The following is a 14304-nucleotide window of genomic DNA, read 5'->3' on the forward strand; positions in this document are numbered from 1 at the left end:
CTCTCTTTTTGGAATCTGTACTTGTTGAAAGAGACTCTCCTAGAACCTTTCTCTGAGGATGGGAGTGCAAGAGAAAATAAGAGCCAACACAAACATAAAACCCTAAACTTGACTGTGGCCTAGCCAGCAGGAATAAGGCAAAGTTTGAGGTGAATTTTAGAATTGCACACGGCCCATGTCTCCCTGTCTGTAACCAGCAGGGAAAAATATTCCATCAATTTAGCATTGTAATCATCATTCTCTCCATAAAGGAAAGTACAACTGCCTTGCCTAATGAGAAAGTCCTTTCTTCCTGCTTTAATCAGCAGATTGGACTCTCTTTTAAGCTTAAATAATAATGGTCGTCGTATAATCTAACACTGTAAAAAGGAAATCAGCAAAAATATCTAGAGTTATTATTTAAGCCACTTAAAGAAAACACTATCTGCTCTGCTTTTTTACAGACCTGGAATTTTAATATCATAGAAGGCAAAAATACAGCCACAGAATTTTGAGGTAAGTACAAATTTCTGATGAACAAAAAATAAAGTGTAAGTTTTCTTGAATTATCTTTAGTTGACTAATAAAACTTTGTCACACTTATTCTCTTCTAAGAAAGCTCCTCAGAAACACTAGCTCCTAGAGAAATTTTCCCTCTGCTAGACTCCTGGAGTAGCTGGTAACTGTAGTTTAATTTGGTTATTAATCACGTGGGATGACATCCCTGATATTGTGTATCGAACTGTTATTCATCTCTGGTATTGCCATTTAACTCTTCAAGGTTTAATGAGGTGGCTCACCATAGGACAAAGAATATGGGTTTTAGGGAGAGAACAATTTGGATCTGAATTAGATTTAAAAAAAAAAAAAAAAAAAAAGCTGGCTTCACCATTTATAGCTATGTGGGCTGATGCAATTGGGTAACAATTCTGAGTCTCCATTTCTACATCTTTACTATTGGAATAATGGTACTCCATTTTACAGGGTTGTTATAAGAATGAAATAAAATATATTCATACTAGTTGGCATAGGAATAGGTGAAATTATAACTATCAGCATTATTTTATCTTTTGAAGATGATTTTAAGCTCTTGATACACTTGCTTGGGGGAATCAGCTGCCAGGTGAGAAGTTAGACTCCCCCAAATCTCCACATAGTGTATAAAGGCTGCGAAGAGACAGTGAGACTGGGAAAAACACGCCCATCTAGCCTCCCCACCCAACCCCGGCATCCCTCCAAGCCCAGGTACCACAGATAAGTGAGAAAGCCTCCTTGCTATCTGACTGCAGCAGAATGAGAGACCAAACATAAAACATCCAGGTGGCCTAGGCAACTCTCACAACTATGAGGGATAATAATTAATTTCTGTTTTAAGCCACAAAACATATTATTATTTTTTCTAAGCATGCTATTCATTACATGTTTTGTATTTCCCAAGAGCTAGCCCCTCCCCCACATTATGCAACAGTCACTCTAGGTGGCCTATTATTTCACTTTGATATCTTTGTTAAAGTACTGATACACCACATCAATGGATCTTCATAACAATATACAGATTTTAAACCACTTGATTTTATCTACATGCATTTTTACAAAGGAGTTCTCTTTTTTACAAACTGTCTGAGGGATAATCACATACCTTTTAAAGCTAATGATTATTTATTGATAATGTATGGTATATCAATACTATGTCCAATTCCTATGTAAATCATAAGCACAGAAAATAATTTCACAATGAAAAATATGTATTGTATTGTTCTTGGCAATGATTTTTTTAAAATCTGACTCCAAAAGCAAAGACAACAAAGCAAATACAAATAAGGGGGACAACTTCAAATTAAAAACCATATAAACAACAACAAACAAACAAACAAACACAAAAACTTTCTGTGTGACAAATGAAACCGTCAACAAAATAAAAACATAACCCACTGTATGGGGGAAAATATTTGCAAATCATGTATCGAATAAAGGGTCAATATCCAAAATACATAAGAAATACAACTCAATAGCAAAAAGAACAAGATAATCTCACTCTGATTAAAAATGGGCAGAAGGTCTGAATAGACATCTTCTCACAGAAGTCTACAGATAATGAACAGGTACATAAAAAGGTGCTCAACATCACTAACCATTAGGAAAGTGCAAATCAAAACCCTGCACAACTGTAAAAATGACTACTATGAAAAAGAGAAGAAGTAAGTGTTGGTGAGGATGTGGAGAAGAAGGAATCCTGTTAGTGGGAATGTAAATTGGTACAGTCACTATGGAAAACAGTAGGGAGCTTCCTTTCCTCAAAACCATATAATACAGCAATGCTACTCCTGGGTTTTTATCTGAAGGAAAAAAAAAACACTGATTTGAAAAAAAAAAAAAAAAAAAAAAAAAAATATATATATATATATATATATATATATATCCCCAACTTTATTGTAGAATTATTTACAATAGCTAAGATATGGAAACAACCTAAATGTTCATTGGTGGATGAATGTATAAAGAATGTATAAATTCAGCTATAAGAAAGAATCAGATCTTGCCATTTTAAACAATGTGTATAGACCTCGAGGGCATTATGCTAAGTGAAATAAGTCAGACGTAGGGAGATCAATACTGTATGATCTCACTTATATATATGAGTTACCTAACAATAAAACAACCCAAGCTCACAGGTACAGAGAAAAGACTGGTGGCTGCCAGAGTAAAGAGGGTCAAAGGTATAAACGTTCTGTTTTAAAATAAATAAGTCACTGGAATATAATGTAGAGAATAGTGACTATAGTGAATAATAATCATATTTGAAAGTGGCTAAGAGAATAGACCTTAAAAATCCTTATCACAATAAAAAATTGTAACTGTATATGGGGATGCATATTAATTACACATTGTTTGGTGATCATTTCACAGTATTCAAATATTGAATCATTATGTTGTATACAGGAAACTAACATAAAGTTTTATGGCAATTATAACTCAATAACAACTTTTTTTTGCACAAAACTGAGAGATTCCATAACTTCTAGAGGAATCTTGTCACAGAAAACAAACAAATAAAAAACACCACTGATTACTGTGAGAAACTAATTCAATATCCATTGTATTTAATAATATCTAACCTTATTCTCTATATGGTTTTTAAATGTATTTACTTTCTACTGTATTTACTTTCTAAATGTATTTACTTTCTACTGGAGATTATCAAAGATATTGGACAATTTGTTAAAATAAGATTCCAGAAAAATTCAGATGGCTATTAATAAAGGCATATGCCTTTATCACTTCATTAAAATTTTAAATGTAATTGTTAATTCTAGAATACTATTCAAAAATCATGGCACATAGAAATAAAAAATATAAATTTATATATATATATACATATATATATATATATATATAAATTTATATTATATATATATCTATTAGCTAAACATCTGGAAGTTTAGACTAAATGTGACATTTAAGTGTACTGTTTAATCTAAGTTTGTGTGAGAATTTTCATTCCATTTTCTATAAAATTATAGATATATATTTTTGGGACCTAAAAAAAATGTGGGGAAAAAAACCCTAAAATAAAGATATATATTTATTAAACCCTAAAATTATAGATATATATTTTTGGGACCTAAAAAGAATGTGGGAAAAAAAACCCTAAAATAAAGATATATATATTTATTAAACCCTAAAATTATAGATATATATTTTTGGGACCTAAAAAAGAATGTGGGGAAAAAAACCCTAAAATATATATTTTTCTTTTAGGGTTTTTTTCCCCACATTCTTTTTAGGTCCCAAAAATATATAACTATAATTTTATAGAAAATGGAATGAAAATTCTCACACAAACTTAGATTAAACAGTACACTTAAATGTCACATTTAGTCTAAACTTCCAGATGTTTAGCTAATAGATAAGTGATAGATAGATAGATAGATAGATAGAAATGTTCATATTGCCTTCAAACAAACATGTATTTCAGTTATGTAGAAGAGACAGTTTCTGGCACTAAATTCTGTGCATAGCAACCTAACACAAATCTTGACATTTGAGTTCCTGGTTAATAACAAAAGAAATCCTTCAAAAGAAAATTGGCTAGAAGATGCAAAAGTTTACTTCATTCTTACAGTGACCCTAAATAAAAATAAGCATGCAATGTTATATTTCAATTCAGTGATAGTATTTGACTGTATTTGGTCTGATACAGCAAATGGGGTGAAGATTGGCAGGAGCTGAAGAAAGAGTGAGTTAACCGTATTCACTTCCTGTGATAAAGGAAAACAGAATTGAACAATGAGATGATGAAATACATAGAAGATGACAAAAGCTGTATAAGAGAGAAACCAGAACCAGAGTCAAGAAACTATCACCTGGTATCAGGTTGAGCTGATGACAGAAAGAGGCACAAGAAAAAAGCAGACCCCAAATGTCACTGGATATAAAAAACCAACAACAATAAAAAAACAAAACAAAACAAAAAAACACAAAAAACACACCAAATAGAGCAATTTTCTATAGGGCTAAGCTAGTATTTGTGATGTCCCCCAGATGTTCCCTGGCACCTGGTAAACTGATGCAAGATGAAGGCCATGCAGCCCACATTGTCTTTTCTCTTTACCAGCAAACTCGAGGAAGCCCTCGAGAATGGATGATTAGCATACTACTCTTGACATGTTCAAATCATTCTGCATTTTCTTTTCACAGGGGCTGAGTAAGAGGTAATCTAGATTATGATTATGCTCTGACAAGAATCTGGAGTTCAGATAACTGGCACTTTGATAAGCACATTCATTTGCATCACATACTGGCTGCCTGGATGGCAAAGTTAATATTCTGATACCGATTTCTAGTCTTTCCTATAGAAAAGATTACATGCCTTCTCTCAGGATAGAGATGCCTGCTTGTGGAGAAGGATTCACAATAATACTACAACAGTAATGAAGATGTTAGTGACTTCTCATTTATTAAGTGCTTACTCTCTGCTGGGCAATCTGCTAAGCACTCGTTTACTTTCATCTTTATTTAGAAATATTATGCTAGTAAGCAATACTATGACTATTCTTATTACTGTTGATCAATTAGGAAACTAAGGCCTAGAAAAGCCAAGAACTCATAGTTGCAAGGAGCAACTTTCAATCCTCTGAGAGTTTACACAAACATGTGCCTATATATGTGAATATTTGCTTGTACAATATAACTCATCACTAGGCATACTTATAGGATTTGTATGTCTATATGAATTACATATTCATATACATCTCTATATATACTAACTTCTGGGTTTCATCATGTTGAACCAAAACATAATCACAGAGTTTATTCAAGTATATGAATTTATTCAAGTATATAAATTTACCTGTTCATCAACTTACAGAATTAACTTCAGAATTTGTTGCTGCAAACAAATTCAGGAATGATCCTTAATGAAATGAAATCCACAAAAACTGCTAAGTAGTTATGTGTCACATGTAGATGAGGGATTGGCAAACTTTTTTTTCTGTAAAGGGCCAAATTACTGTCTTTATTGCAATGTCTCAGTTCTGTCATTGTTTATACATGAAAGCAGCCATAAACACTGTAAAAAGGGAGCCTGGCTGTGTCCCAATAAAACTTTATTTACCAAATAGGGCTGATTATTGGCCCATAAGTGTATTTTGCCAACTTCTGATAAAGAACACACACATTTTATACTCAAACTAGATGTATGCATTATAAAAACTTTCTTTTCTACTTTTTATATCATTTATTTCTAACACTGGTATGATATTCAGCTGGTCTTTTTAATAGTACTCTAATAATTACTTCTCATAAAAAGTATTATAATTAAAAAGACTAAAAAATGAGAACTCAGTTAGATGTTATGATTTATTGCTGTACAGACTTTATTGTACATGATTCTTGATTCCTTCATAGACAGAATTTTAATTCACACTGTCAATAAATTGAGTTGGATGAATTGGACTTTTAATGATAAGATGCTGAGACAAGTTATATTTTTAAGGATAAAATGCTGAGATTATATTTATATGTGTAGGTGATAAATGATTCTTTGCCATTTGATCTCAATATATTTATAAATGCCTTACACAAAGAGTTAATATTTAAAAATATTTCCTGATCTTGTTATGAATATAAGATGAATTTATATGTGTTTTATATTAAATTTGGATTTCTTTTACTATCAGGAAAGGAAATATTTTTCATCATTCATGATGTGCTTTTAAAATTCCATTCAGCTAGGGTAATTAAAAGGCTCAATTCTTTCTATTCAGTGTCTGTCTTTCAGCACTATTTTTCTTTTCTTAGGATTTTTATCAAAGATCTAGAAAATGCTAATGAGGGGTAAAGTTCTCTATCTTTTTCTTAGAATTAAAAATATACATTTATTAGTTTTGACATATTATTTTACATTAACTGATCTAGTGTACAATACTAGTGTTCATTAAAAAAAAAGAACCCTACAACACTAATATTAAATACTGAAGCTTAAACAATACAAATGCTATTTTTAAGGGCTTACTATTTCATGTGAAAGACAAGCATATAAAAATGACCCAGTTTCAGACTTCCTAGGTCTTTTCTGATAGTTCTCATGCTCCCATTTAATGACCTTCGGGAATAGGTCAGTGCAGAAGAGAGAGCCAGACTCCGTAATAACAGAAGCTTGGACTGGTGTCCTACCCTTCAGCTGAGCTGTGCATAAGTTACATAAACCAAGTACCCCAGTTTCTTCTCTTGTAACTTGAGATCAATGGTGATGATCTCATTTGGTTAGGGTGAGAAAGAAGCAAAATAGCATAGGATGGAGTGTGAGTGCGGCACATACATCTTCTCTTCCATTTACAAAGAAGTGTGGCCTTGCCAGTATGGCTCAATGGTTGAGTGTCAACCCATAACCAGGAAGTCATGGTTCAATTCCCTGTGAGGGCATTTGCCTGGGTTACAGGCTCAATTCTCAGTGTGGCAACCAATCCATTATTCTCTCTCATCATTGATTTACCTCCCTCTCTCTCTCCCTTCCTCTCTCTGAAATCAATAAAAAAAATATCTTACTAAGAAAAGCCTAGGTGGTCCTCACACCATCACACTGTCACAAGATGGCTGTGCCCACAGCAGAGGCAAGGTTCCCGTAATGAGCCATAAAAGAGGGTAATCACTGATGACTGAAAGGGTCAATGTAATGAGCTGAGATAACAGAGTTATCACATTTCAAAACTGGATACTCATTTTTATTCAAGCAAAGAAAATGATTTCATTAGGAAGTATTCTAAATGGTTGATGTTAGACTTGAGCATGATGCCTGAAGAGGCTTTGGTGGCCAAGTCTGCTCAAATGCACAAATCTTCCTTGTATTTGCTAAGTATCCAGGAGGAGAAAATGGAAGGGGTATGCAGAAGACAGAAAAAGAGAGTTTTATTTAAATAAACAAGCAAACCCTGGGCATCATATACCCTTAACCTAAGAGGGGGAACTTTCAAGAACATCACCTGAGGTGCTGTTCAGTTTTGCAGCAGAAATTGAAGAGAAAGATGGGGATTTTTCATCGGCAGAGTTCCTACTTTACAAGAAAAGCAAGACATTCTTTGTAAATTGATTTTTTGAGGTTCTCATCTGAGGTGTGAAAGAAACCACAGCATTGTTTTTCTATTAAACAATTTTTGTTTGATTATTGCTTTTTTCTCTTTAGAGAGAATACAATCCCTTAACCTTATCTGACTTTAGCTCCCAGACTTTTTGATGCTAGAGAGTGATTTCTTAGAAAAGGTGGTTGGCGAGCCAGAAATGTCACACTATCCTCCTCTTCAAAGTGCAATTATTTTTTGGGGGGGACTTCTCATCTGTGCATCTGTTTATCAAATGTCAAGCTATCATGTCAGGACAACCTGCACCTTGTCTGGCTGGTGATATGCCTGTGGGTACCAACTCAGCCTGGGCCATGCTCACTCACTTCCTCTCTTGGTGACTGAAATCAGGCCTCATGCTGACCACACAGCTGGTCCATCCAGGAAAACCTTTGCCGTCTCTCTTGCCTGCTACATGCAGGAGGCCCAGTCTGCAACTCTCCCCAGCAGTGTACCCTGCTATTGATCATGCCTTGAAAGTAAGAAGATTTCTGTGAGTGGCTGTGTGTACCTGTGTGTGTGTCAGAGAGAGAGAGGAGGGGTGTGCTTTCTTGTTGAAATGAAACAGAATATATGAGTAAGAGAGACCGTTTTTGCTCTGGTTGGCACCCTGCATGAAAAAGAGGCTTGTGTCTCCGCTTTCTTAGGGATTCAGGTTCCAATGAATGTTTTGGGGCATGTGTGCCAAGGAGAAAGGATTTGAGAGCATGGGGAGACCTGGGAGAACTCATGCAGGCAAATTCAGCAGCACCAGAGAGCGAAGAAAATTCAGTTCCGAGGCATGGTTCTGAAGCTGGGGTGTCCACAGGTTGGAAACCACTCCTGTAAAGGGGATTTTGTCTGAATCTGCACACTAATACTGCTTTCTGTAGAGGATGGGGCACTTCTGGGACAGGACTAAGCTGCCAAGTGGGCAGGGGGGTATGCCCAGAGATCATGGTGGCAATTGCCTGGACTTTGCTTGGGCTTTGGAACTCTGTCTGGGATCCCTCATTGGCACCAAATTCACATTCTTATGCACATTATTTTTTGCAAGGATTAACATACATTTCTCTCCCCAACTCCACCCCCAACTTACTGGATCAAACCACACTGTGAGTCTAAGGTTTTAACTTTGACATTCTGTATTTTCAGTTTAATTAAGTACATATCCTAGGAAATATTTTCCTGCAGCCTCTACAATAGACACTCTTGTCAGGCAGGGGCTAATCTTCAGAGCTCTCTGGACTAGGCCATAATTAATTAAAAGAACAAAAGTAGAATCATTAAAAATTATTCATCTTCGATCTCAACGAGAAGGTGTGCAAAACATAGACTCGCTTTCCAGGGTTACTTTGTCACACACCGTCCACGTGTTCACGTGGGATTTGATAGAGACACCTCAGTGGAGAGGCTGCCTCCCTGCCTCAGTCATTTGTTACCAGTGAGCTCGTAGCTTGAGCGGCAGTAAATCCCCATGAGACAGAGGTTTTATGGGCACATTTTTACACTTTTCATTACTAGCAGGAAAGAAAGAATTTTTCTCTCCGAAAGTTGGCAATTGTTTTTAGGCTAGGTTCCCTCTAACAAGAGCAAAGTGTGTGTGTGTTTGGTGGGGAGGGGTGTGTATGGAGGGTTGGGGGTCAAGGGGGTGTCTGTGTGTGTAAGGGCTGATTGCAATGAGGAGGGTCCATAGGTGTTTGCAATTGGATGGTGAGATTGATACTTGGAAACACTTTGCCAGGCATTTTAATGATTGCCAATGAAACCAACATAGTGAGGGGCATTCGCTTCCATGTTTTCTCTGTAGTTTCCTATCATTAGTTAAATCTCAACTAAGTAGCATGTTAGCTCCCTAGAGCAGCAATTGTCAACCATTTTAACCTCATGGCACACATAAGCTAATTACTAAAATTCTGTGGTACCAAAAAATATATATATTTTTTGCCAATCTGACAAAAAATAGGTATAATTTTGTTTTATTCACATCAGATTGCTATTGTGTTGGCTGCTGTCATTTTTAAGAAATGACAATTTAAGGGAAAAGAAGTCAGCATCCCTAAATAGTCAGGTACTGCCTGTTTCAAAAATGGTTGTGGTCCACCGGTTGAAAATCATTGCCCTTGATGACCAGCTTTGTATTCCTCCTGTAAAATGTGGAAGTGGCAATGATGATGCCCACTGCAGAAGGCCACAGAGGGCTCTGGAAAGCTGTAGGAGCTTTCTAGATGTACCCACAGGGGATCTGAAATACACATTGCATGATCATTCCATGCAGACTCCTCAACTACTATAAATGGTTCCAATGAATGTTTGGGGGCATGTGTGCTAAGGAGGAAGGATTTGAGAGCATGGGGAGACCCGGAAGAACTCATGCAGGCAAATTCAGCAGCACCAGAGAGCGAAGAAAATTCACATCACATAGAGACACTATTAACATTGCCAGCAAAGATGACTCCAGTCCTCAATACACAAATATGAAAAGATTTTGGCTGGATACCATCTTGTAAGGAAATAGCCAATACCTGAGGACAGTGACTCTGGGACACATGGGAGGGTCTTTGACTGACAAATGTCAACAAAAGTTAGTGATGCAAGGGAGCCCACATCATTTCTCACTGTTCGAGCCCAATAATAAGAGTTCAATCAGACTCAATTATTTTAATGTCTCTACCTTACCTCCTCCTGAGACAATGGCTTAAGTAGAGGTTTTATCAACTATTTTGGCCAGTAATGAATTCATTGAGAGCTGAAAAATGTCCTCAACCAAATCACAACAAACACTATGTATTTACTAGTTACACACACTGATGAGATAATGTCTGGATTGTAGCATGGAACTCACTCTTTTATCTAGAACCAACGGTAAAGATATTTTCATTTAGAAATATAAATGTTGCAAGTAATTAAATAAGATGATTATCTTGCAAAACCATTATTTCTATAACTAGAGGCCTTCATGAATAGGGGGTGGGTCCCTCAGCCCAACCTGCATTCTCTCTAATCTGGGAGCCATGATTGCTTAGGCCCACTCCCCATGGTTCTCTGCTCCCTGCAGAGCCTGGCTGCTCCATACCCACTGCCTAGAGGCTCTCCATGGCCCAGAGGCCCTTTGCAGCCAGGGTGGGACTCTTGCCTCGTCGCCATGGCAATGAAGCAAGCATTCCTCCAGGCTGATCATGCTGCCCACTCTCAGCAACTGCCCTACCCCTGGACTGGGGGATCTGGCAGGCCTGAGGAGATTGGTCACCACCATCTTGTGGCTATGGGCACCACCATATCTGTAATGGAGTGATGGTTAATTTGCATATCACCCTTTTATTAGATAGAATAAGAGAAGCCTGCTAACTCTGCCCTCTCTTATTCTCCAGCCCAAGATTTAGTTGGATGGGTTCACTCATAGCTTTCTTAACCCAGCTGTGCATTTCAGCTACTACAACTCTGTTCATTTAGCACCTGCTTCTTAATGTGTAAATCTTTAAGTCCTTAAACACCCTTCAACACCCAACTTCTCATGTGCTCTCCTATTTATAACATCCAAACTCACCATGAAATCCATGGTCAGTTTTGGGATTCCCTACCCACTGGATATCCATTATTAATTAACTTGTTTTTCATTTTAAATTTTGAAATAATTTCAGATGTACTGAAGTGTTGTCAAGTTGGTACAGAGCTGTTCAGCTTCCCCTAATGTTAACATCTTACATAATCATGGTACATTAATCCAAACTAAGAATTTGTATTGGTCTGATACTATTAACTAAACTGTAGTGGTTATTTGGATTTCTCCAGTTCTCCAAATATGATTCTTTTTTTCTGTTTCAGGATCCAGTCTAGGATTCCACAGTGCATTTAGGCATCACATCGCTGTAGTCTCCTCCAACCTATGACAATTTCTCATTCTTTCCTTTCCTTTCTTTTTTGTTTTGGTGTGTGACCTTGACCCTCTAGGGTACTGGATATGTATTCTGCAGAGGTATGTCCATTTGCATTCGTCTTAGGTTTTCTCATGATTAAATGGAGGTTATGAGTTTGGGAATGAATACTAAAGAGGTGAAGTGCCCTTATCATCACATTGCAGCAGAGGTGCCTGCTAGCATCGTGACTTGTTATTGGTGTTGTAGCCTCAAACACCTCAGTAAGCCATTGTCTGCCAGGTTTCTCTACTGTCTTTTTTTTTTTTTCTTTTCATTTCATATTCTATTTAGTCACTCACTAAGGTTAGCCCACATTTTAGGGGAGGAGAATGTAGGTCCACCTTCTGTAAAAAGCAGTACCAAAGAATGTCCAGGAATATATTAAAAGTCACAATAGCAATTAATAAGCATGATGGGAGAGAAGTTTTAAGCTTTTCATTTATCCTGTTTTTCTTTAACAGTTTGCTCAATCAGTTTAGAATCTCTTAGTAGATCTTGCAAGAAGCAATTATTACTATGATGATCTAATGGTGATTTCCTATTTCCCTCATTTATTATTTGGGATTCATCTATTGGGTCGGCAGCTAAGTAATTGCGGATTTTTTAAAGAAAATCAAAGACAATTTTTTCATTGAACTAAATAACTTTATTCTGTAATGTATTGCCCATTTTGATCAATGACCTCTTGCCATCTTTCAGGCAGCATCATAATCCCACGTTCAAAAAACTTCTGGTTTTTATTAGCAAAAAACTGAATCAGGTACGATTTGACATCATCATCATTATTGAAATTTTTACCATTCAAGGAGTTTTGTAAAGATCGAAACAAAATCAGATGGTGCAAGGTCAGGACTATATGGTGGATGTGGCAAAACATCCCAACCAAGCTCCATTAATTTTTGCCGAGTGACCAAAGATGTGTGTGGCCTTGCATTGTCATGATGGAATACAACACCTTTTCGATTTGTCAATTCGGGCCGCTTTTCTTCAACTGCATTGTTTAATTTCATTAGTTGTTCAATGTAGACATCAGAATTGATCGTTCGGTTGGGTGGTAAGAGTTCAAAGTAGACAATTCCTTTGTAATCCCACCAAACTGATAACAAAACCTTCTTTTGATGAATATCAGCTTTTGATGTTGTTTGAGTTGGTTCACCTGGCCTGCTCCACGATCTTTTCCACTTGATATTGTTGTAAACAACCCATTTTTCATCGCCAGTTATCAGTCGTTTTAAAAATGGACCATTTTCATTACGTTTCTTTAGCAAATCGCAGCTGCTAATGAGTTGCGTTAACTCTGATTCTTTCAGTTCGCGAGGAACCCATGTATCGAGTTTTTGAACATAGCCAAGTTGTTTTAAGTGATTTTCAATGCATGTATGTGATACATGAAGCTTCTCTGCAATCTCACGTGTTGTACTGTGACAGTCCGAATTGATTATTGCTTTGATTAGGGCGTCATCAACTTCAACTGGACGACCAGAGCGTTTTTCATCTTTGAGTGAAAAATCACCAGAACAAAATTTGGCAAACCAATTTTGACACTGCCGTTATTTTAAGGCTTCGTCACCATAAACAGCACATAACTTTTTATGAGCTTGCGATGCGCTTTTCCCTTTACGGAAATAAAAAAGCAAAATATGACGAAAATGTTCCTTTTGATTTTCCATTTTTCAACGAACGCCAAACGAAAACTACAAAACAGATCAAAAAACTTTTTTTTACTGATTAACAGCTGAATAGCCAACTATCAAATAACAAAATGTGTTTTATATTTGTACTACGTCTGCAAACCTAAAAATTCAACTGAAGCCATATATGTGTGAAACCAGCAATTACTTAGTTGCCGACCCAATATTAGGGATATTTGGTCATTTACTCTATCATTTATTTATTTAGCATGCCATAGACATTTATATTACTACTAGAGGCCCAATGCACATAATTCGTGCAAAGGGCTCAGTGCTCGCAGCCATGGCAGCTTATCTTGTCCCTCGCAGTCCTGGCTTCTTCTGGAAGGTCATCCTGAAGGATGTCCAGAAGGATGTCTGGAAGTTTGTTAAGCTATCAAGTCTAATTAGCATATTATGCTTTTATTATTATAGATTTGTCCTATAATCTAATATTCAATTTACTTTGTTCCAGTGCTATCCACTGGGAGTTTGTATTTCTTTCTGAGATTCCAACATTTATCACTTCTTTAATTTTTGGCACTTCAAGATGCTCCAGGGTGATCTTGTATTTCCTGGACCCTAGAATTAACTATTTCTCCAAGGAGTCTTGGTTTCTACTATCAGAGAATAGCATTTAGAAACCAATATCTGGGCACTAGTTGTGCTTGTTGCTACTGGCCCGTAGTTGCTTTGCTTTTAGGTTCTCTCACTGTACAGAACTAGAGAATATTTCTGTAGGGACACTATTCCATGTAAATTTTCAAATCTATATTTTGGTACCTCCCTACCCTTCTCTTCTCCTCTCTCTCTCTCTTCTCTCTCTCTCTCTCTCTCTCTCTCTCTCTCTCTGTCTCTTCACACACATCCTTGCCCTCCCTCCTTTCTTTTAGAGAGAGAGAAACATAGATACAGGAGAGATAACTATATAGAGAAGTTTCATACCATATCTCTTACTCTTACCCACTTTTCATTTCATTTTGTAATTTCTTTCTTTGGCAGTGAGAAACTTGGCCCCTGTTATTTACTGATTTGTTAAATTCTAGTATACATGCAAATTCATTTTGGAATTACTATCCTGTAACACTGAAAAATAGAATTACCAATTATAGTCAGTATTTATGTAGAGTTCTTTTTTTGTCT

General features: G+C 36.4%; 1 long non-coding RNA gene across 1 annotated transcript; it reads right to left on the reverse strand.

The window, feature by feature from the left end:
• Positions 1-278: 278 nt before the first annotated feature.
• On the reverse strand, positions 279-13537 carry LOC118730552. The gene is made up of 4 exons (XR_004991514.1): positions 13414-13537; positions 6263-6269; positions 5024-5033; positions 279-292 (listed from the first exon to the last, which is right to left on the reverse strand). It is a non-coding gene; the product is annotated as an uncharacterized LOC118730552 (long non-coding RNA).
• Positions 13538-14304: the final 767 nt, after the last annotated feature.

The sequence above is a fragment of the Pipistrellus kuhlii genome, unplaced genomic scaffold, assembly GCF_014108245.1.
Source record: "Pipistrellus kuhlii isolate mPipKuh1 unplaced genomic scaffold, mPipKuh1.p scaffold_m20_p_3, whole genome shotgun sequence".
NCBI lineage: Eukaryota > Metazoa > Chordata > Mammalia > Chiroptera > Vespertilionidae > Pipistrellus > Pipistrellus kuhlii.